We start from the raw sequence: 26,079 nt of genomic DNA on the forward strand, positions 1-26,079 counted from the left end.
CCTTATGATGAACTCTCCCATAGATCATAGGGAAGATTTTGGTGAAACCTTGTGACCAAGCTCTTATCGTCCAAGATCATTATCTTTTGAATTTCGATTTCTTACGCTACTTGTTTAGACTTCTTATAAACCTTATTGGCAAGTGCAAGTTAACGATCCGATTTTGTAAATATCTATATAATTAATTTTTACTTTTTATAAAGAGATAAAATGTAATTTTAAATTTATTATTTATGAAAAGATTAAATTTTTTAAGATGTGTTGGCATTAAGACACAGATTTGGCACTATGACGTAGGTGTTGTCCTTGATGGCAACTCACTCAGATGACAGATCAAAGTTCAGACTCTTAGAATGAAGAAAGAGAGGTATATGCAGATTCCTCATTGACCAAGCCGCGTGTACACGCATGTTCACAGACCAAAAGGCGCGTATAGCGTACACACACACTTTCATGGAAGGAAAGGCACGTACATGTTGGAAAACTTAGTTTTGGTCTGTGGTATTTGGTCCATGGTATTTTGATCCATGGTATTGGTCCAAGGTATCTTGTCTGAAGTGTTGACCCTAGGTATTTGGTCCAAGGTATTCGTTCTAAGTGGTTTTGCTCCATGGTATTGAGTAATGCCTAAGACTATAAAAGGAGGAGAAGATCATTAGGCAAAAGCACTCAAGCATTGAATATCTGATGAAGAGTAAGATCTAGAATATAGGTTATTGGGTTATGGTGCATAGCTGGATCTGAATCAAGGATGAACCTTAGGGCTTGATAAATGATAAAATCTAATGATGGGTCAAGATCTTAAGGTTTGAAGAGAAGTATCTTTCTGTGGTTTATGATCTTTTATCTGAATAATTGACACATGTTGTAATCCGTAAATATGATGATCTAGGTATAACTAATGTCTGGAATTGTTGTAAAGTTTAAATCATCATCTACAGATCTGTACACAGGTTCACTTTAGAAAAGGCGCGTATACATGCTGGTTTTGCATATCAAAACAACGTATACATCTTAAATTTGATTTGCAGATCTATACGTAGGTTCAACTTGAGAAAACAGCGTATATACGCAGGGTTGACACATTGAAGTAGTGTATACCTCATAAAATATGATTTAGCTACTTTTGTTTGTTGTTGCAGTGTTATGGGTTCTCGCTTGGGTGCTGGTTATTGTTACTGTATTCTGGTTACAGCATTCTGAGAAGTGATTGATTGATTCAGGTTTGGTTGGTGCAAAGGAGATTGGTTGATGCAGATATATTTGATGTTTGATTGATGTTATTGATGGATCTAGTCTGAAAATTTATGAAATGTGGTCTCTGGAAGAAAAGAGAAGGTTGTAGCCTTTTGTAGGCTAGCACCTACGTACTAGTAAACACATTAGCTAGTACAAGAGCTAGGGGGTTGTAGCTCCCTTCCAGGAGAAGCTGGAGAACGAGAGAAGGTTGTAGCCTTCTGCAGGTAGAATCCTGCGTACTGGTATAAGACTGCACCAGTACAAAAATTGTAAAAATAAGTTTCTTATTAAAAGAAGATAGAGATGATTGCAGCAAGTGGTTTTCACCCACATTGGGTTTCCACCTTATATATTGTGTTCATGTGTGTGATTGTCTGTTCTGTTTTTACTGCACCTGGTTACTATTTATATGGTTCTGATGCACAGATTAAAGATCAACATATGATGAATTAACTAAGTTATAAGTTTGCAGGGTATATGCTAGTTGCCTTAAATACAGTTGCATATACACGCAAGTTTCATTAACTGAAGTAGTGTATATAAATCTGATTATGGAAATGAAATATTATTGACTTGCTAATACTGATTCACCCCCCCCTCCAGTATTATTTCCAACAATTGGTATCAGAGCAAGTCCTTCAGAAGAAGCTTGATCGCTTGAAGGAATATCTATCATCATGAGTAACTACGAAAGAGAGGGATCCATTAGACCACCAATCTTTGATGGGAGCAACTTCGTTTATTAGAAGGTAAGAACCATAACCTATCTTCAATCTCTTGTAACAGATGTCTGGGAAATCGTGGAAGGAGGATATACATTTCCATTAGTAATTCCTATAGAAACGACAGGTAAAAAGCAATATGAAACCAATGCCAAGGCTGTCAATACATTATTGGGGAGTTTGTCACAATCAGAATTTTTCAAAGTTATGCAGCTCAAAATGCCAAAGAAATATGGGACAAGATCGTTCTAAGCTATGAAGGAGACAATCAGGTAAAACGTGCAAAACTGTAATCTCTCAGAATTCAATATGAAACTCTCAAAATGCACAATGATGAAAGTATATCTAGTTACTTCTTACATATAGATGAGATTGTTAATTGCATGAATAACTTGGGTGAAGAGATAAAAGAAGCTACTTTAGTTGAAAAGGTTTTAAGATCATTATCTACTAAGTTTGAATCAAAAGTTTCTGCAGTAGAAGGAAAGAAGGATCTTCAGAGTATTACTAAGACACAACTGCATGGAATCTTAACTGCTTTCGAAATGAGAAAAGGAGGTCCATCAGATATGATAGAAGCCACATTCAAAGCTTCAGGACGAGAAGAACTCAATGAATCAGGACATGTTTCAGAAGGAGAGGAAGAAGAAAACTTTGTCAAGAACCTTCAACAGGGTTCTGGAAGATTCAGAGGTAAACTACCTTTCAAATGATTTGCTTGTGGAAGAGTTGGTCATTATGTGGCCAAATGTCCTCATAAATATAAGCTTGATAAAGGTAAGGAATCAGCAAAATGGAATAGAAAACAAAGTGTAAGTAAGAAGAGCTAATATATGCATGAAGATAGCAATGGTTTATCAAATAGTGATGAAGATCAAAATAGTAATGCTTATAGACTTATTATGGCTTTTGAAGATGATGATTTCTTGGATGCTTTAGATGAAGATGACATTTATGAAGAAATCTCTAAACTCAAAATTTGTTTAGAAGAAAAGAAGATGATTATAGATACTCTGACATTCCAACTTGTTGAAAGAGAAAAACACAATGAAAAACTAGAATGTAAAATTTTGGGTCTAAGAAAGGATATTGAGAAAACAAAAGCTCTGAATCTTAGATTTGCTAAAGGATCAGAAACCCTAAATGAAATTATCAAAGTGCGGCGTTCTCCTCTGATAAAGATAGGTCTTGGATATAATGAAGAAGCATCCCAAGCACAGAAGCCGTTAACCTCCACTAAAAGCTATCTTGATGCAACAAAGAGCAGTGAACAGTTTGACAATCGACAGCAAAGGCATAAAGCAGATCACTAGGTAAATCAGGCTCAATTTACTTCAAGGAGAAGCATAAGCTACAACCAACCTCAGGTAAATCATACTCAATTTGTTTCAAGAATGAATAGCAACTACAATCACTAGGTCAGTAGATTCGAGAATCGCAGGAACTTCTTCAATGGACAATGTTTTTAATGTCATAACTTTGGACACAAAGCTACTCATTGTGTTGCTTACAAGACCATCATGACTAGAGAAGAAAAAAACCAAAGGAATGTGACGGGGATCATGAAGCGGACCTACAATAACTTTTCTCTTCTTGAAAATGAAATAGAATGCTCTATCTACAACAACTTTGGTCACGAAGAATCTGAATGTAGGAGTAAATTTCGGCAAACATCTCAGAAGGAGCAAACTTCATTAAATCCCAAAATATGGAGAAAGAAAGAACCGCAAACAGAAAGATGTGGTATAGCCCTGTATGCAGAAGGACAAGAAAATCAGTGGTACATCGATAGTGGATGCTCGAAACACATGATAGGTGATAAAGAAAAACGTCAACCATATAATGCCTTAGAAAAGGAAAAGAAGGTCTCATTTCGAAATGACACTCCTGCTGTCATAAAAGGTAAAGGTTCTGTTCTTTTAAAAGAAAAAGTTAAAGCTGGGAATGTTATGTATGTTGATGGTCTAAAGCATAACATGTTGAGTGTTAGACAAATGTGTGATCAAGAAAATGAAGCTGTATTTCGATCAAATGGATGTGTTGTTCGTGAGCTTGATACAGAAGAAACCATGATCAAAGGTATAAGAACTCCAAACAACTTATACATACTCAAGGGAGGACAACAACAATGCTATCTAAGAAAAAATGACGAACACTGGCTATGGCACAGAAGATTGGGGCATCTAAGCTTCTCTCAAATAAGAAAAGCAAGCAAATTCCAGGTCGTTCGTGATCTTCCTGATATCAGCATTCCAGAAAATACAATATGAAAATCATGTCAATTTGGTAAGAAAACCAGGTTGCAATTCCCTGAAAAGGAAGGATCAGCTAGTAAGCCTCTTGAACTTGTTCATACTGATTTATGTGGACCATCAAGAAAAAAGTCACCTCGCGGAGAAGAATACTTTATATTGTTCATTGATGATTTTTCCAGAATATGTTGGATAGGACTTCTAAAGCATAAAGATGAAGCTTTTGAAAAATTCAAAGCCTTCAAAGCATTGGTTGAGAATGAATCAAATCGAAAAATCAAATGCCTCAGGTCTGATCGAGGAGGGGAATTTACCTCGGATGAATTTTTTGACTTTTGTGAAGAACATGGAATAAAAATGAAATTCTCCACTGCAAAGACTCCTCAGCAAAATGGAGTAGTAGAAAGGATGAACATAATCGTTCAACAAATGGCTTGGGATATGATAGATGAGTCTGGAACTCGTGCAACCTTCTGGGGTGAAGCTGCATTCGCTGCCGTCACTATTCTCAACAAAGCAAATGTTTGGGTAAACAACACTCAAACTCCACATGAACTTTGGTATGGTAAGACTCCTACTATAAAATACTTCAAAGTTTTTGGAAGCAAATGTTACATTAAAAGGACTGATGAAAAACTTGGCAAGTTCGAACACGGAGTAGATGAAGGCATTCTCCTTGGTTACTCTTCTCGAAGTAAAGGATATAAGTGTTATAATAAAAGACTTGGGAAAATTATTGAAAGTATTGATGTTGTGGTTGATGAAGCATGCAAAAATCCAAAGTAGGTAAAAATCGAAGATTGTGGAGAAGATGAGGATTATCCTTCCACATCAAATCAGACTAATTCTGAAGAAGAAACCAATGAAGCACCAGAAGAATAGATAACGGCAAAAGAAAAGATCCCATCCAGGTATGTTCAAAAAAATCATCTAGAGACTCAAATTTTGGGACAGAAAGAGGCAGGTGTGCAGACAAGAAGAACTATCACAGAAGCTTCAAGCTATCTAGCATTGCTTTCCTCCATCAAACCTCAAAATATAAATGAAGCATGCAAAGATGAATGTTGGGTCAAGGCCATGAATGAAGAACTTGAGCAAATTGAAAAGAATAATACTTGGGAATTAGTTCCTAGACCTCATGATAAGAATATCATAGGAACCAAATGGATATTAAAAAAAAAGCTAAATGAAAATGGTGAAGTTAGTAGAAACAAGGCCAGACTTGTTTGTAAAGGATACGCTCAATAAGAAGGTATAGATTTTGAAGAAAATTTTGCACCTATTGCTAGACTTGAAGCCATTAGAATGTTCCTTTCTCTTTCTAGTTTTCAAAAATTCAAAGTATACCAAATGGATGTAAAATCTGCCTTTCTTAATGGAGACTTATAAGAAGAAGTATATATTGAGCAACTAGATGGATTCATCCTTGGAAATGATGCAAAACTTGTATGCAGACTCAGAAAGGCTCTCTATGGTCTAAAACAAGCTCCAAGGGCCTGGTATTACCATCTTGACAAATACCTCCATCAACAAGGTTTTTCAAAAGGATCAGCTGATAGCAATCTATATACAAAGATTGACAATAATAAATTGATAATACTTTTTGCGTATGTTGATGATATCATTTTTCATAGCAATGAAGAAGCCATGAGTCAAAACTTTTTTTGGTAATGCAGCAAGAATTTGAAATGTCCCTGCTTGGTGAGCTCACATATTTTCTTGGTTTACAAGTTCAACAAAATAAAGATGGTATTTTTTTGTCACAAACCAAATATCTCAAGTAGATCTTGAAAAAATATGGCATGGAAGATTCTAAACCAGTATGTACCCCTATGGCAACAGGATGCAATCTCAGCTCAAATGATGAATCAGCAACAATACATCAACCAACCTACAGATCCATGATTGGCCGTCTACTTTATCTAACTGGTACCCGACTAGACATCATTTATGCAGTGGGAATAGTTGGAAGATTTCAAGGAACACAGAATTTTGGTTTATGGTATCCTAGAGATACAGTTCTTACACTTCATGCATATACAGACACAGATTGGGCAGGAAGCATTGATGACAGAAAAAGCACTAGTGGTGGTGCATTCTATATGGGTTCCAGATTAGTGTCTTAGTTCAGCAAGAAACAAAGTTCAATTGCATTATCTACAGCTGAAGCAGAATATGTGGCTGCTGCATCTTGCTGCACACAACTCCTTTGGATGATGCAAACATTGCAAGACATTCAGATCACATGTACTCCACCCATCTCCATTCTATGTGATAATACAAGTGCAATTAGTATTTCAAAGAATCTAGTCATGCATTCCAAGACCAAGCACATACCCATCAAATATCATTTTCTACGTGAACAAGTGCTTGAACAAAAGGTCAAATTGGAGTATGTTCCCTCCAAAGAATAGGTTGCTGATATATTCACCAAACCACTGCCCAGAGAGACATTTGAATATCTCAGACAGAAGCTGGGAGTAGTTGATGCATCATCTTGCTGTTGAAACTTATCTATTTCAGAGAAAAGTGGTTATACGCGAGTTTCATGAAGTGTATCTACATACATACACTGGTTGCTATGGATACAGTCGTGTATATGTTGGTTTGAAGAAAAAACAGTGGGCCAGACTTAGGATGAAAGGAGTCTGATATGGGTCTGACAATGATCATCTGGCACAAGTTCAGGGGGAGCATATACTTCTAATAATGCATTGTTGGCATTATCTTAGAAGATCTTGGTACAAATTCATAGTTTTTTTATTCAGGTGGAACAGGTTCAGGGGGAGATCATGGTTGCTGGTCTGGATGGTGATTGATAGATGCTGCTGATGATAGTTGCTGATAACTATCATGGTCTTGTTTCAGATATTTGGTCTCTATGTCATGTATATCTTTTAATGTTAAGATCATGAAACGACCTATTTTGTTTCCCCACTATGCATGGGATGGATGATGTAATGTTCATGTTTCGACATGTATAATCAATTGGTATATCCCCACTTGGTTGGGTGGATGAGTCAAACATGGTATATCCCCACTTGGTTGGGAGATGGATTTATGAGTCTTTGGTGATAGGAAGGTCATGTATGATGTATGTATAGAGTCATGTTCTTCTTTTAGAACATCTTTTTTGCAGACCTTGCTTATATTTAGGGGGAGCATGGACTCGAGCATGGAGCTCAATCAGCACACTTTAGCATATTAGAGAATTCAGCATGTACTCAAGGGGAGCATAACCCTTTGCCCTTGATGACAAAGGGGGAGAGTGACTTGGGGTTGCCATCAAGTCCAAAGGGGGAGATTGTTGGCATTATGACACAGATTTGGCACTATGACACAGGTGTTGTCCTTGATGGCAACTCACTCAGATGACAGATCATAGTTCAGACTCTCAGAATGAAGAAAGAGAGGTATATGTAGGTTCCTCATTGACCAAGCCACGTGTACACGTGTGTTTGCAGACCAAAAGGCGCGTATAGCGTACACACGCACTTTCACAGAAGGAAAGGCGCGTACATGTTGGAAAACTTAGTTTTGGTTCGTGGTATTTGGTCCATGGTATTTTGATCCATGGTATTGGTCCAAGGTATCTTGTCCGAAGTGTTGACCCCAGGTATTTGGTCCAAGGTATTGGTTCTAAGTGGTTTTGGTCCATGGTATTGAGTAAGGCCTAAGACTATAAAAGGAGGAGAAGATCATTAGGCAAAAGCACTCAAGCATTGAATATCTGATGAAGAGCAAGATCCATAATACAAGTTATTGGGTTATGGTGCATAGCTGGATCTGAATCAAGGATGAACCTTAGCGCTTGATGAAGGATAAGATCTAATGATGGGTCAAGATCTTAAGGCTTGAAGAGAAGTATCTTTGTGTGGTTTGTGATCTTTTATCTGAATAACTGGCGCATGTTGTAATCTGTAAATATGATGATCTGGGTATAACTAATGTTTGGAATTGTTGTAAAGTTTAAATCATCATTTACAAATCTATACGCAGGTTCACTTTAGCAAAGGCGTGTATACATGCTGGTTCTGCATATCAAAACAGTGTATACATCTTAAATTTGATTTGCAAATCTATACGTAGGTTCACCTTGAGAAAACAGCGTATGTACGTAGGTTTGACACATTGAAGTAGCGTATACGTCATAAAATATTCTTTAGATACTTCTGTTTGCTGTTACAGTGTTCTGGGTTCTGGCTTGGGTTCTGGTTACTGTTACTGTATTCTGGTTACAACATTCTGAGAAGTGATTGATTGATTCAGTTTTGGTTGGTGCAAAGGAAATTGGTTGATGCAGATATATTTGATGTTTGATTGATGTTATTGATGGATCCAGTTTGAAAATTTATGAAACGTGATCCCTGAAGAAAAGAGAAGGTTGTAGCGTTTTGTAGGCCAGCATCTATGTACTAGTAAATGCATCAGCTAGTACAAGAGCTAGGGGGTTGTAGCTCCCTTGCAGTAGAAGCTGGAGAACGAGAGAAGGTTGTAGCCTTCTGCAGGTAGAAGCCTGCGTACTAGTATAAGACTGCACCAGTACAAAAATTGTAAAAAGAAGTTTCTTATTAAAAGAAGATAGAGACGATTGCAGCAGGTGGTTTTCACCCACATTGGGTTTCCACCTTATATCTTGTGTTCATGTGTGTGATTGTCTGTTATGTTTTTACTGCACATGGTTACTGTTTATATGGTTCTAATGCATAGATTAAAGATCAACATATGATGAATTAACTAAGTTATAAGTTTGCAGGGTATACGCTAGTTGCCTTAAATATAGTTGCGTATACACGCAAGTTTGATTAATCGAAGTAGCATATATAAATATGATTATGGAAATGAAATATTATTGACTTGCTAATACTAATTCATGCCCCCCTCTCAGTATTATTTCCAACAAGATGTAATTATTTATTTATGTTTAATTTCTCACAAATATTTTGATTATTTTCTGAGCATAATATATCTAAAATTAAGATAGATTTACATTTGTGATATATATATATATCTATATATATATATATATATATATATATATATATATATATATATATATATATATATATATATATATATATATATATATGAATATGAATATGAATTTAATGGTAAGTGGCTATTTACAAGTTGGGAAGATTAACCTAACTAAGTCAAGTCTTTATCTTAAGAAGAATCTCTAATTAGAGATCCTCTAGGCTTACCAAGTAATCGACTTACATCAAATTTTGGACAAAGGTAAGGAAGAAAAAAAAATCTCGTGTCAAATCTCAACCAATGGTGACAAGAAGTTGGAAAAACAAGGTATATTCTCGGTATCATATGTTGTTAGTTTGCTCTATTAAATTAGGAACTATCCATGTTAAAAACATAGTAACTTAGAGTTGAACTTGGGTCTATAAACATGATGCTCCTTTATAATGAATATTGGTCAATATTTCACAATTCTTAGTTCTACATCAAATTATTTTTCAATTTTCAATGATATTTTTTTTCTAAAAAATAAATATAGAGCACTATTAAAATGATTTCATTATGATTTTATTCATTGTTACTTTAATACACAGTGGTTTTGTTATATATGTGTGTGTGTGAGAGAGAGAAATAAATGTAAAGATTTGATCAAAGTATGTTTTTACCACATTTAATACTTATATGTGTTTGCTCTATGGGAATGTAATATTGAAGGAGGAAATCATAACATAATCCTACAACATAATATTAAGAAATCCACAATGTCCATTTATTATAAGTTTAGTCTTTTAATTTTTAAAAGGTCCAGATACTATGCATTCAATCTTGTTAATATTAGTGTATATCCCATCAACCAAAGACTAAAATATATACAGTAAAATGTATACTTTATGTTTAAATATAATATTATATATTTGATTATGTAAATCATATTATTTAATATACTTTTGATTTCTTATTGATAACATTTATTAGTTTTATTATGTTCGTCATCTTATATATCCTATAAGATCTCATTCATCATATCTTCTAGATACAAATGTTATGGCATGTCCGGGAACATTTGATTTCAAGTTCCTAATATTTTAGTGTGAGTGTTCCATGCAATTTTAAACCAAGATTCAAGATTTGAGAAGTCATTTGTGTCTTATGATCATTTTGTTTTTCCTTGTGATAAATATGTGAATTGTTTTAACATAATTATATTATTAAAGGGTAATTTTTTAATAAAACATTTATTGGTGAACATGGTTAATTTATTATCAGAACATCACTTTTGAAGGGAAAAAATTTAAACATAATGATCCTTGACAAGAAGTATAGAAATCCAAAACATAAAAAAAAAAAATATTGTATGATGGGTAAAGAGGAATCCAAATTCCAACACTGCATATAACCATACCTCAAAAAATTTATAAGGCTTTTTAGTTTTGGGGGGTTAATACTTTTGATTATGTACTTCAATTTTAACATGTGAAAGATACTAAAGAAAGCCACATAATTAGGATCATGATGATCCTCAACCACCATTAGATGGGATGGAGTTATGCATCCCTCTATCCATATTAGAGGTGGAAAATCTACATCAAGAGGAAAATACTAAATGGAAGTAACTAGTTGTCGAAGATCCATGGTCCCAAGCCCAATCATGACACCTTTGATCTTGTAGCTACAATCTATGAGTGGTTGCAGGGCAACTGATGGGAAACTTATCTCAATCAAGTTTCATTCAATGGGGAACACGACTTCAATTATTATAGTTGGTATATCCTTCACATTGGTTACTATTGAACATACCACTTAAAAAGATGAAACTGGTAAGATTTCTTCATTCATTTAGCTAAACTTGGTAATAAAATACAAAAGAAATGGAGCATGACCCCTAAATTTTATATGTGTGGTATCATGTGAGACAATTAAATTTAAAACTTCATGCTTAACATAGAAACTAAGACAAATCTGCATAACAATGTCTATGAATTTATGGCCTTTTTAAAGGATTAAATAATTAGGGTTGGTTTTACTCTACAAATCTAAAATCTATGGCACTCCACAACCCTGATGAAGATAGTGACCACATAGATGTATACATTCTTAACACATTTAAACAATGTTTTAATGTGAGCACTAGGTTAAGCGCACATAATATATACAATAAGAAAATACCATATAAATATGGATTTTATATGGATAAAGCCAGACCTAGATGGGTTGTGCCCACTTTTAATTACAACTAGCAGGACATTCTATAGTCACAAAGTAAAAACAAAACCCATTTAATGATGTATACACTAACATCGACTCCCCCTAAACTATGGCATTTACCGAGTACAACAAAACCCATTTATACATTTAGATCAACACATCACATATATAACACACACAACACACATACAACAGTTATTGAAATCATACAATGATACATAACATACACAGGTAGGAGGCAATCTATGATGTGGGGTTGGTTGGCCCTTCAAAGAGGGCATGAGAGCGGGTAGGCAAGGGTAGGAGGGATAAGGCTCCTCGCTTGCACGTTCTTCTTAGAGTCGCGGAAAAAACACCTATCGATCTAGGTTATTTATTATTGCATCAAAAGGATATACATTAACTATTTTAGTTGATACCCACTCCTCATTGATTACAACCTAGTTTAAAGCATCCTATACAGAGCCCATAAAAAGCAGGTAGAAATGTGAACTAATTGAACACGAAGACAAAGTGTAACATTTACCTTATAAAATGAGATTTGATATGTGTTTCAAGATGCATATGTAAGAATTTATATATGCCACCTCAAACTTCAAAGTATCAAGGCATGTGTGAAATGGATTTGTGCTTATGATTTTAGATGATATAGTAAAATGTACTTATAGATAGGAGTTGTGAGCTTGAGATTCTTGAAGTAGATGTCATAAAGGACCTCATTTTCCAGCACCATACACTCATCTACATTCTCCACCAGCTGATGCACAGAGAGCATGGAATTATAACCATTGTGTCAAGGACCTAAAATATGTCTTGTAGGACATCAAATTCCAAGCCTACTCCAGAGTATAAAGTAGGACGTAAAAATCCATTGGATTTTTCTTTGAAATATATTCCCAATAGTGTGTTGAAGTCCCCAAAAGGCCTCATGGATCATAACATATTTCTAGTCAAAGTTAGGTGCCCAAAGTCAAAGTTGTAGAGCGAAATGCTGGTGGAGGACCCTTTGGAGCAAGTATTGTTTGGAGGTATTTCCAAACAAAGCAGAATAGGTAGCAGAGCTGCTAAAGGACAGGACTAGGAAAACTTGGGTAGGCAAAATAGTGGAAAAAAGCCTTTTTATTGGCCCACAGGTGGACCCACTACATAAATCATACTGACAGACTCTTTCCTGAAAAGTTCAAGGTTGGGTGCAAAGGGAACTACAGGGATGACACAAGTCAAGGATGATGTCATGCTTGTGGGTATACCCCGGAAGATTCATAACATGCATAAATTGAAGACCCAGAATGGTGAATGGTTGGGAAATGTGGCAGCAACACAGTAATGGAGAGCAGTGAAGGCTCAAAAGCTTGAATCTGTTGTGTTTTCCTTTGAAATTTTAACAAAGGGATTGGTCGAAAAACATAAGTGCTGGGACCCTTTTTCTCTCTCCTCATGGAAGCTATGTAGCAACATTATAATGGCCATTCATGAGGTCAGCATGACGTCAATATATGGGACACATGGCAGACATATTCGACATTTTTGGGTTTCCTAATGGACTAAATGTGGGTGACACATGCCAGGCATATTCGACATTTTTGGGTTTCCTAATGGACTAAATGTGGGTGACATGTGTCACCACTCAAGCAGCGCTACATGTGGCTAAGGACGCAAGCATGACATCATCGCGGAGCCTTTATCCTAGAGGTTTATCAAAGTGTATAGGCAATAGCAGTGGGCTGACTTAGCACTAGACCAATGTTGTCAAGCACAGGGCCAATGAAAAAGGCTTCGGTCACACCCATGAGACACATCATCCATGGGGCATGGCCCCAAAGGAAAGAAAAGGGGGCAAGGGAGAAAGCATTGGGATGACAATGTCAAGACACATCAACATGTATGGGAAGAACCACAAGACAATGAAAGAAGAGGAAGGGCGGCCCCACTGGACACGTAAGCCCGTAAGGATTACCCCGGAAGAAAACATAGGCACATTGAAGATATGATCAGGATAACAAAGTCAGGAGATAGACTTTTTGCTGGATTTTGACAATTCCATCAACTGATGGAAGGCATGCCCAAGAGCTTACTTTGCAAAGGTTTCACGTGTTAGACAATTGTGGCCCTTTGGGCCTATTTCGATGAAAAAGTGTCGAGACAAGAAGGTTTAGGTTAAGTGTAGGAAACAGTTTTGTGTTGTTGTGTGTTGGGCATGGAATCCCCCCCAAGGCATGTTGTGGGGCTTAAAGCCCAAGTTTTGACCAAGTCCTTTGTAAAGACTCTGCGACTTGTGGGCACGGAGCGCAAAGTCATAACAGAGTCATAGGGTTGTCTGCCCTTGTTTTTGTAAATGTAATGTCAGCTTGAAAGATCCACCCATGGTCCGTGGACCATGGGATTGTATAAATAGAGCGAGGCTCTAAGTATAGAAGATAGCGAAGGGAATAGAGGAATAGAAAAGAAGCATGATAAGTCTAAGAGATTGAGTTGAACTGTAAAGTGTGTCTTGGGTCATAAAGTAGGAGAAGGCTCTCCAGCTGAGTGCGCAAAGGCCTAGTAGTTTGTAGTTGAGTGCGCATAGCCCTACAGCTGAGTGCACAGGGCAGGTCGAGTCTGTAACCATGGGAAGAAATAATAAGGAGAATTTTTACCATATTTATGTGTATCCTTTTCTACTTTATGTATTATTGGGTATAATTTGCAAGTTACTGTTTATTTGTTGTGCGAACTTATATGAATGTGCTATATAGCTAAATATAACACAAGGCTACTATTTACGCGAAGATAACTAATTGGTGTAAGAATGATCCAGGAGGGTCTCAAGACACCAAGGGGATGGATAAGGCTCAAAATTCAAAATGGCAAAAAGGAGAATTTGTTGGCATCAGTTAGGAGGGCTCATCTTCGTGATCACAGTGGCATGAACGGTTGATCAATCTGAGCTTGTATGCAAAAAATAGAGCTCTTCAAAGTTTGGCATGACAGGGGAAAAAATGGGGCCCACAGTGCACCACATGGCATCCCAGTCAACATGTGGGACCCACATGGAAGCCTATTAAGTTTTGAGACTTGGCATTCCTCCATTGGCCTCCTAAACCTGCACAAGCAAATAGGGGACATTTTGGTTATAACCATAATTTTTATATAGCTATTAAAATAACTATATGAACAAAAACCATAACCAAAATGCAAAAACTATATAACAAAAATATATTAACTGCATACTATATAAAACATATAATATATTATATACCATATATTACCCGCCATAGCCAAACACTACACTGCATATATTGCATCCCAACCATCCATATATATATATATATATATATATATATATATATATATATATATATATCAAATATATGTTAAACGACCATAAAATCCCGTGCATATATATGACATATATTAAACATAGACCATATAACATATATGTTAAAATATATCGCGCATATATACAACCCGGAGGTTACAGGACCGGCGGGGGTTGAAACTGCCCGGCCCACGTGGCCAGCCCCCAAGCAGGCGGTCCCCAATCCTTGCAACATGCCATAATGTGGTCAGTACCCGCCATCGCCGAAATCAAAGCTTGTCATATATACCATGAACCCACCCATAATTGGTTTTTGAATATTAAAGTTTGTTATTAAAAAAAATGCGCCATATATATATAGTATTAAAAAACAACGATATGCCAATATATCATATGGTTATTAATGCGATTGGTATGTCAAACTGATATATGGTAAAAGTGGAGGGGCAGGATTTGACCTCCTAACCTTCCTCAACCATTTCCTAAATTTTACAACTCCACCAAACTACTTCCTTGGGAATTCCGCCAAGAAAATTATATAAACTCAGTCTTTTACCTAGAGCGGAGGAGAGATCAGCAGGCACGCTTTTCAAGGCAAGAAGGGTGAAAATTTTGTAGGAGGGTGATTTTGGTCCAGTCTCAGAATTGGGCAAGTTTTATATCGATTTTGCACCTCTCGGCGATGGGAATCCAGCGGTGGTGTCAGTTTTTGCAGCAGAGCTCTCCAATTTTCGGGAATTTTTCAGCATGGAGGTATAATGCTCCATTTTTGTAACTGATGAATGTAACTTCTTTTGATGCCATTTTTAATGAATGAAGGCCTCCCCATTGATCAAGCAGGGCCCGGAGACGTAGTCCAGGAGGGATGAAATCCGTTATCAAGTTCTTGTCTTCTTGTCTTCTTATGTTCTTCTTCTTCTTCTCACATGTGCACATTTAAGCTTCTCTTTGGTTAAGCTACACACTGTATATGTAATTCTTTTAATGCATCTATAAACAAAAGATAACCTGGAACAAGTGGTGTCAGAGAAGGTGTTTTTAGATGTGAATTGCATGTTTGTATGTTAACGAGAAACAGGCTCCGAAGAGGCGAAGGGGAGTTACAGCCTTTCGATTCCGAGGAAGGACATGCACATCGAAGAAGGAACACGGCAGATGACGAGACTCGATATGATGAGGAGCAAAATTTTCGCAAGACTTTCTATATGATGGCAGATCATGTTGAGAAGTTGTTCTCAAAGCTTGAAAAACTAGAAAATGCAGAGGGGAAAACTCCAGAAGGACAAGGTTCAGTACATGGAGGTGATGGAGGAGATCCACCTCCTTCTCCTTCTACAAGTGAAAGTTCTTCTTCTTCTCACCATAATGATAATCAAAATTCAAAAGATGCATCTAAGAAACCTTTTTTAAGTTACATGTTAAATTTGATCTCCCCATATACAATGGTGAAAGCAATGTAGAGAAACTTAATAACTGGATTAGGCAGATCGAGATCTACTGCAGGATTCAATAGATCATGGAGGATGAAGCAAAGATTCAGTTGGTGTCTTTGCGATTAACCAACACTGCTCTCGTTTGGTGGGAAAGCAAAGTGCAGAGCAACAAGAATGTTGGTAATCTTTATTCATCTTGTCCTAATTTCATTTCTACATTAAAGGCACAATTTTATCTGTAGGGTTACATGCAAAAGGCATTAATGAACTGGCAATATTTAAGGCAAGGCAAAGGACAGGATGTTCAGAGTTTTACAGAAGAATTTAGGAAGCAAGCACTTAATTTGGGTATTGCACTTGATACACTTGAAATTGTAACTAAGTACATTGGATCGTTGCACAGTTGTATTAGGCAATCATTGTTATTGTTTGAACCAACCACCATTGACTTGGCTAGTGTAAAGGCCATTCATATTGAAAACAGGGGAACACATGGACAAGATGACCACTCAAAAAGAACCGCGGCAGCCAAGAGAAGGGGAGAAAAGCCCTCTTGTACACATTATGGGAAAGAGGGGCATGATGAAGAGAATTGTTGGAAGCTACACCCTGAGCTAAGACTCGAGAGAAATGGGAAACAGAAGGCCATCGCCACCATGCAACAGAGCCAAAATTCCGAGTCAAAGGAAGATGAGAAAGTCACAGTTACGAGATTTGCACGAGGTAGGCCCATTGACTTGGGGTCTGACTCGAGTGATGAGACGAAGTTTACAGCCCTTGGGATCGCGACAGGAGGACCCATAGATTTGGGGTTTGATTTTGGTTATGAATCAAGGATTTGAACCAATATAACAAAAAGGACACTCCCCTCAGCAGGACTCCAAGAACTTGAAGAGATCAACCACCACATCCAAGCAGAGAATGCCGAGCTAAGGAGGCTTCTATAGGAGGCAAGGGAAGAAAACCAAAGATTACTACGCCAGTTGCAAGCCAAGGATGAGGCCTTGGAAAAGTCACAACATAGCTATTTGAAGGTAAAAAGTGATTCTCCAATTTCATATGATTTTAATAATGATGAATTTGCTACTTTTGAAAAACATACTACAGGGATTGGATCCAAATTAATGAAGAAAATGGGATATCAAGGAAGGGGCCTCGGCATCAAAGGCTAAGGCATCATAAACCCCATCAAAGTCAAGGAGTTGCCGCACCATGCAGGACTCGGATACACCAGAAAGGAAATGGGGGAAAGTTCCAATATAGCTAGTAACCAGCCAACAACAGACGATGAAATTCCTTCCTCACAATCCAGCGATAGTGAGGGCTCCATGAACACCTTTCAAAGAAACACCAAGGGGAAGCGCCCCAAGGCAGCCCCAAAAGTTTGGAGGAGAAAGAATCGTTGTAATCATTGCAACAAAGAGGGACACCAACAAACCACATGCCCGATGCTCCATGTTCTGGAAACATTGCTAGAGGAGCCGAAAGATGAACATGTCCAACAGATGGAACTGCACCATTCACGATGGTCTGCTTTGTTAAGATGGTTTTTTTTAGGGTAGTAGCTTGTTATGGCCACCATTTTAAATCATACGTTGTAATGTAAAAATGATGGTGTGTTTCCCATCACTTCAAGACGCAACGATGATATTTTGGCCTTTCCTTATTAGTATTTGAGTCATTAATTACTTTTTATGTAATCCTTGGCCAATGAGTGTGTGTTATGAACTCTTGGCAAGGAGGGGTTGTTGAGTCATGTGTGGTGTGCATGATTGCAAGAATGTACCAGTTTCGTGTGCAGGAGATTGAAAGTGTGGATTGACAGCATGCTAATGCTTTTGGAGGACCAAAAGCTCCTCAGTGGGGAGGATTGATCCAGGAGGGTCTCGAGACACCAAGGGGATGGATAAGGCTCAAAATTCAAAATGGAAGAAAGGAGAATTTGTTGGCATCAGTTAGGAGTGCTCGTCTTCCTAATCACAGTGGCGTGAATGGTTCGTTAATCTGAGCTCATATGTGAAAGATAGAGCTCTTCAAAGTTTGGCATGACTGGGGAAAAAATGGGGCCCACAGCGCACCACATGGCATCCCAGTCAGCACGTGGGACCCACATGGAAGCCTATTAAGTTTTGACACTTGGCATTCCCCCATTGGCCTCCTAAACCTACACAAGAAAACATGGGACATTTTGGTTATAACCATAATTTTAATATAGTTATTAAAATAATTATATGAACAAAAACAATAACCAAAATGCAAAAACTATATAACAAAAATATATTAACTGCATACTATATAAAACATATAATATATTATATACCATATATTACCTGCCATATCCAAACACTACACTGCATATATTGCATCCAAACCACACACACACACACACACACACATATATATATATATATCAAATATATGTTAAACGACCATAAAATCCCGCACATATATATGACATATATTAAACATAGACCATATAACATTTATGTTAAAATATATCGCGCATAGATACGACCTGGAGGTTACGGGACTGGTGGGGTCGAACCCGCCTGGCCCACGTGGCCGACCCCTGAGCGGGCTGTCCCCAGTCCTTGCAACATGCCATAATGTGGTCAGTACCCGTCACCGCCGAAATCAAAGCTTGTCATATACACCATGAACCCGCCCATAATTGGTTTTTGAATATTAAAATTTGTTATTAAAAAAAATGCACCATATATATATAGTATTAAAAAACAACGATATGCCAATATATCATATGGTTATTAATGCGGTTGGTATATCAAACTGATATATGGTAAAAGTGGAGGGGTAGGATTTGACCTCCTAACCTTCCTCAACCATTCCCTAAATTTTACAACTCCACCAAACTGCTTCCTTGGGAATTCCACCAAGAAAATTATATAAACTCAGTCTTTTACCCAGAGCAGAGGAGGAGATTAGCAGGAACGCTTTTCAAGGCAAGAAGGGTGAAAATTTTGCAGCAGGGTGATTTTGGTCCAGTCTCAGAATTAAGTAAGTTTTATATCGATTTTGCACCTCTCGGCGACAGGAATCCAGCAGTGGTGTCAGTTTTTGCAGCAAAGCTCTCCATTTTTTGGGCATTTTTAAGCATGGAGGTATAATGCTCCATTTTTGTAACTGATGAATGTAACTTCTTTTGATGCCATTTTTAATGAATGAAGGCCTCCCCATTGATCGAGCAGGGCCCGGAGACGTAGTCCAGGAGGGACGAACTCCGTTATCAAGTTCTTGTCTTCTTTTCTTCTTATGTGCTTCTTCATCTTCTTCTCACATGTGCACATTTAAGTTTCTCTTTGGTTAAGCTACAAACTGTATATGTAATTCTTTTTAATGCATCTATAAACAAAATATATCATGGATCAAAGAAGACAGGTAATATCTTGAGCGTGATTTAGGGGAATAATATAGAGCGCCACTCCAGCAGTGTGGAAGCCCCACACCCCCTGGTTATGGCTGCGCGAAGGCGAATCTATCAAATCACGAAGACTAGGGAAGTGCGCGAAGCAACCTGCATGCAGGGACTAGTAGTTGGACCAATTCTACCTCTCAGACATCTCAAGGGTGCGGAAACCTGGTTCCAGCACCCCCCATACTACCTTGGGTGAGACCTCAGTCTGTACTTTGTGGACTGTTGCCAAAAGGGCGAGTAGTATAGGGATTCGCTTGGCTAATTAACTCCGAACCTGGTTTAGGCCCCAACAAGCCAACAAATGGTTCTGTTGCTGGGACCAGGATCTGCATAGAGATGTATAATGTCATATCACTGGAATCCAACAAAGAAAGGAATTGAAGATTGGTTAGATAGGAAGATTCACGAGTTCGTGACACAGGAAAATCGGAATCCACGACTATCAAAAGAAGAGTGGTTAGACTGCTACTTATATACACAAATCCACAAAATTTTCTTTGCATCTTTCCCTATTGAGCTATATGAGTGGATCGCGATGCTAGCAGATAGCCAAGGAAGGTGTAAACTCGACAATCTTATTGTGTGGACTCCAGAATTGGTGTGCACATTGGAAGCATTGGAAGATAAGATCATGCGCACTGTTGATCACTGGCTCAATCAAATTATAGGAGGATTCATCACTGAGTTCTCGGTAGATGCTTCAGTCAGCTATAGCGAGGCAGAACGATGATTCCTCAAAGGACCACGAGGTAAGTACATTAAGTCTTTGAACACTTGGATTAAAATGCTACTAAATGAAAACCAGATGATGTGAGTAAATTGTTGTTTGGGGCTATGAGAAGTGGGAGAATCTACAGAAATGAAGGTAGTGCAAAACAAGAAACTAGCCCCTTCATTTCACCTCCACGAGAGGGCGAAGAAGAGCTCACAAAGGTCTCACTAAGGAGTGTGATCAATTTGATAAGGCAAAGGATTCCGTGCATACCACCCCACCCACACCACCGCCAGCTTCAACATCTTCACCCCCATCTTCGTCCATACCACCTCCACCACCACTGCGAGTCAATATGGCAAGCACGATAAAGTTGTCGGTGTTCAAGGGAGTACGAAGTGAAGATCCAGACCAGTTTTGGTTCATGATAAAGGTTGTATGGGAAGTGTAGGAGTCACGGATGGCAATATAAAGAAGGCAATGTTGGTCAGCACTCTACAGGACCGTGCACTGACCTGGTACATTAAGCATTCCAATGACAATCCGAATGCAGGGATTGTGGATATCCAAGCTGCGCTGAACAAAGAATTTAGCAGGCCGAAGTCAGAGACATAGTCGATCATTAGGTTTAAGGAGATCGCGATGCTTCCAGATGAGACCCCTTGGGAGTTGGATCAGAGATTAAAGCGTACAATTTGCAAAGCTAATATGACATTGACGGATGGACAACACAATGCATGGTTTGTAGCACTGCTAACACTGCATCTAAGGAATGTGCTGTCACAACAGAGGCTAACCATTGAGGCTGAGGCCTTGGAGATCGTGATGAGGTTGCATGAGACCCCAATACAGGATCCTAACCTGGGAGTTCAACAGATCCATGCACAATTGAAAAACTTATGCCTTGAGATGCAAATTCTAAAACAGGACAAGACATCTTGCCCAGAGGTGCGCGACGCGGTATGGTGTGTTAAATGCAAGGGTCAAGGGAATGACAAGGACCACTGCCCAGTGTTCGCGAATTACCTCGCAGGAGGAGGACCAATGCCATTGAGACCAGAGGTACAAGTAGGACCGAGCGTGATGCCTGCTTTATGGTGCGCAATTTTTTAGATAGGAGGAAAGCATGCCACAGACAATTGCCATTTATTGCAGAAGTACACACAAAATTCACAGTAGTTGTTCTATAATTTCTGTAGATCAGTGGGACATGATGAGCGCACCTATAGAAGTTATGAGCTAATTATGGATCAGACTCCTACCTACATAGTTCAAGCCAAAACATGGCCCCTTGACCAAAATGCAGGGATGGCGCAAACCAGATTTCAGGGGCGCGGATGAGGCCAAGGTGGAGGAGGACTGGGACGAGGTCATGGACAACTAATATGTTATAATTGTGGATGGCCAAGGCATTATGCCCATGATTGTATGAATCCAACGCATCTGTCGTGTCTATATTGTACATTGTTTGATCATGAGACGGAGGACTTTCCTACACTGATAGTGAGGCTACGTGATAAAGGAGTGCTCCAACCTCCCCTGAATCAAAACCTGCAAATGATGAGGTATGAGCCACATGAGGAAGACCCTAATGTGAATATTATGCTCTGAAGTGGAATTACGATAGGGGATGACAAGGGCAGGTAGCCCGAAGAAAGTACTTGGGTTCGCAAGGCTCCAACGAAGGAACCAGAGTTTGATTTGGAGCACGCTAAGGAAACCTTCCTAGAAGCTAAGAAGATTTTCATTGATGCCTCCACTTCAGGAAGCAAAGATAGACCGGGGCCAAAAATAGACCCATCCATGCTCACAACGTTCTTGGAAACATGCATGAAGTTGTTGCACGACAACAAGGCTGTAAAGGGACTACAGGAACTCATAAATAGATGCATTGGATCGTGCCAGGAGAATGACGCGTAGTTCGGAAGCTCAGGAAGCACATGACGTGAACAGGAAGGGAAATGAGATTGACTGCGCAGATTAGAGAATATGAGATGGAATAAGTGATTCTGGACCTTGGGTCAGACGCGAACATTTTACTGAAGTAGACATGGGGGTGCATGGGAAGGCCTACGCTGCAATGGTCTCCTATCCAACTGTGAATGATGAACCAACAAAAGATCCTACCTATGGAAGATTGCAGGGAATCATAGTGGATATCAAAGGAGCAAGTGCGCTAGAAGACTTCGAACTGATAGAGATTGTTGATGACAACAAGCCCTACCCTGCGCTATTAGGAATAGATTGGGCCACTGACATGAATGGGTTGATAAATATGAAGAAGTGCAAGATGATATTTGAGAAAAAGTCTCTGTGCATAGTTGTAACTTTAGACCCTGTAGAAGGATCGCACTACATAGAGCCAATGCATGACTATGACAACGACGACGATTTGGACTGCATCTACAAGATAAGCGTGGGGGAGCAAGACTAGGTAAATCCAACTGCGGATGGACGAATATCATGGGAGTATGAAAGCTCCTGCACATTAGATTTTAACGACGAAATAGAATGATGGAGAAACCAATTACATGAGGTAACTACGCTAAACTGTAACATGATGATAAGATCGTTGTGTTGCATATCAATGGAGGTAAGGTATCTGCCTATGTATGATGGATTAAGTGAGGTGGATGACTTCCTAAACATATTTCAAAGAGAGGTGCCAAAACAACAACGTTTCGAAGCTTTGAAATGGGTATTGTGCACTATGCCCGTGAGGTGGTGGGGTACGCACCAAAGAAGCATTGGGGACTGGTGCGAATGCAGAAGAACGATGCGCATACAATTTGGGAAGCCTTAGATGCGATTAACAAACAAGATTACTAGACTAAATGATCTGCATGCCCACCTGTCTAGATGGATACAGGTATATGGTTTGAAACCCATGCGAATGCACACAGTCTTCATGTTAGGAGACCTGGTTAGTAAGCCTGTGTGGGCAAGCAAATGGCACAAATGACCCCTCTAGTTGGAACCACGGAGTATGGAAAGACCTAGTGCACAGATGGTTATCCACATAGAAGCCTTTAACGAAGTATGCGAAGCATTGAACAAGGTCCACAATACGCAACAAACTGACTGGGACCTGCGCGTACCAGCGGTTCTATGGGCTTATAGGACTACGTGCAAGAAACTGATGGTGTAGGTGCCTTCGAGGTTGGATTATGGCACGAATGCCGTAATCTCCATAGAACATAAAATGCCGAGTCCACGCATGGCAGCACCGACAGATACGACAGTTCGCGAAACCTTGGAAGAAGGGGTAGTGCAACTGAACGAAGCAGAATACTTGGGACTTGATGAGGAAATCTGACAGGGTGACCTTAGGCTCCAAGAACTTATGAACGATAGGGTGCGATTAAGGGAGAAAAGTGCTCTGCTGGAAGTGGAAGCCAAGAAGCTGGAGGACAGAATCAAGAAGGATTTTCTCGATAAAGAACCTAGGATGACAAAGCAAGGTGCGCACGATCACATGGACACAATTGGGGACTATTGCCGAGAATTAATCAGCCTGATGCCTTGGATTGGACCACATATCACTAAATGGATCAGCCATGGGGGTGTGATGCCAATGATCAAGTGCGCAACAATATCAGATGGGTATGTTCCAGGGAAACTGGTGGATGATCGGACGAAACCCTATATAGGTGGTGCGGCCGTCTAACTAACCGTGGGAAGTACAGTCTTAGCATTCTAGGTAGTTCAAAGGAGGCGCAAGACTATAAACTACTCTACCCAAGAATTGTGCGATGTTGGAGCTCCACGTGGGAGTAAAGTGTCACAAGGTCTGTGACTGCACAAAGGGTGCTGCACTGCCGCACGGGTTGGCTGGAAAATCACCATTGGAGTCACTATTCACGTTGTGATGCTTGACTTGAAACCAAATGGAGCGGGTAGCAGGCATTTAAGATGCAATTTATGGGCAAGATTTTGGAAAATCTGCCACCAAGGGAGCATTAATGAACTGGATTTGGGGGGAATGGTAGAATTCAAATTCAAAAGGTGTTATAAATTACAAAGGGCTACCCAGAAAACAACACTTGGTCATTTGCGAATTGAGCTGTTGTGTACCCTGCGCATTCTGAGCAGAGCCCTGTTTCACATGTGTAGAGCTTTAATTGAGCCCTTGATTCTGCGAGTGATAGATTTCTGGACGGACATGATGGCACCATCTGAGGAAGTTATGGAAATTGTCGAGATGACCACCAAAGAGGCCACGCAAGCCTCGATTGTGGGGGATGCCCCTGAAGGCGTCAGGATTGTGGCAGAATTCCCTAAATTGTTGCGCATGCCGAGGCCGAAGAAAGACAAATAGTCAATGATTCTTGTATGTATGTCCCCGCCAAACCTGCTGTGCACCAAGTTAACAATGGAGGAGAAAGGGAAAGTCATTAATGTGGAAACTGACGAGGATGAGGAAGACATGGAGGACCTTATCATTGAAGAAGATGGGGACAAAGGTATGGAGGAAGAAACTGAGCCTGCACACCCTCCAACAAAGCTGCCCACCTATATCCCCCCATGGAAGGGGAAGGAAAAAGTTCCCAAGGACCTTGATGAGATCAAGAGCTCGCTCTAGACCCTGCTCCTCTCGGATGACATCATTTTTTAGGGCATGCACCAGGGATGGGTGCCTAGCTTGAAATTTGAATATTGGGATCTCGCTGACCATGAGAAGTCCCCTCACCTAGAGAGCGCGCAGCTCATGAAGCCTAAGCATAACACCGCGGCGGGGGTTACCAAATTGGAGCCACGAAAGTGGTTACATGGAGTGGAAAAGGCAGGATTATTAAACCTGCTTTGGGTGCCGCACTTCCACCGTGCCCCAATAACAATTTTCTTCATCAAGCAGCTGCTCTGCCTGGTGCATGGTGGGTGTTTGTGGTTGGAGGAGCCCATCCCCATCATGGAACACTTGATTCACCGCATTACCCGACTTCCATGCAAAGGAGAGGACCCCGTAGACATCTCGGAGGGGAAGAGAAGTGACTTGGCCATCGCGGAGGCCATGAAGAAGAAATACAAGATGGAGAAGAAGAAAAGGGGCTATGCAATATCCCGCATCAACAACAGAGAAGTCAAAGTTGTGACCCAAATACTTGTAGGTAAGCTCATATGGAAGTGCCATACGGATGAGGTACCTGCGTTGGTGGTGGCACTTGCTTAGCAGTGCATGGAAGGGGTCTAGTTTAACTGGTCTGAGTTCCTTTGCAAGGAGTTCCTGGAAAATTTCCATGAGGCCTAGGAACAAGGAAAAATGTTCCACTATGCATGGCTTCTGCTATCAATAGTGCTCATGACAGGGGAATTGACGGAGGACAGTCAGTTCCCTAAAATTGACAGAGATCTTTCGGAGGCCGCGAAGTATGCTTCGCTTTGGGCCACGAACGATGAAAATCGGATCCACGACAGCAAGATATTCTGGGTGTTCATGGAAATGAACCTCAGAATGGGGATTAACCACAAGCCACAGTTATCTCCCATTGTCTACAACAACTTGCAAATTTTGGCAGAGTTTAAAGCAGACCTCCACATCATATACATCAGAATGCACAAGGACCTGACTAAGAAATGGAGCGAGCTACCCTTTGTAGCCATGGACGATATAATTTTCAATGTACTATAGACATGGCCACCGGAGTGGAGCGCCCCAGACATCGCAACGGTGGAGAAGTTTGTTGTGCAGAAGAGGAAAGAGGAAGACAAACTGCACACGGTGCAGTTAGCAGAGAAGAGAAGGCAAAAATCAATGGCAACAAAAGAGCAGAAGGTGCGGGACACTGTGTAGAGGGTCGCAGATCAGAAACA

Source organism: Pinus tabuliformis, chromosome 1_1 (genome assembly GCF_031772625.1).
Source record: "Pinus tabuliformis cultivar Carrire ecotype Pingquan chromosome 1_1, CPIR1, whole genome shotgun sequence".
Lineage (NCBI taxonomy): Eukaryota > Viridiplantae > Streptophyta > Pinopsida > Pinales > Pinaceae > Pinus > Pinus tabuliformis.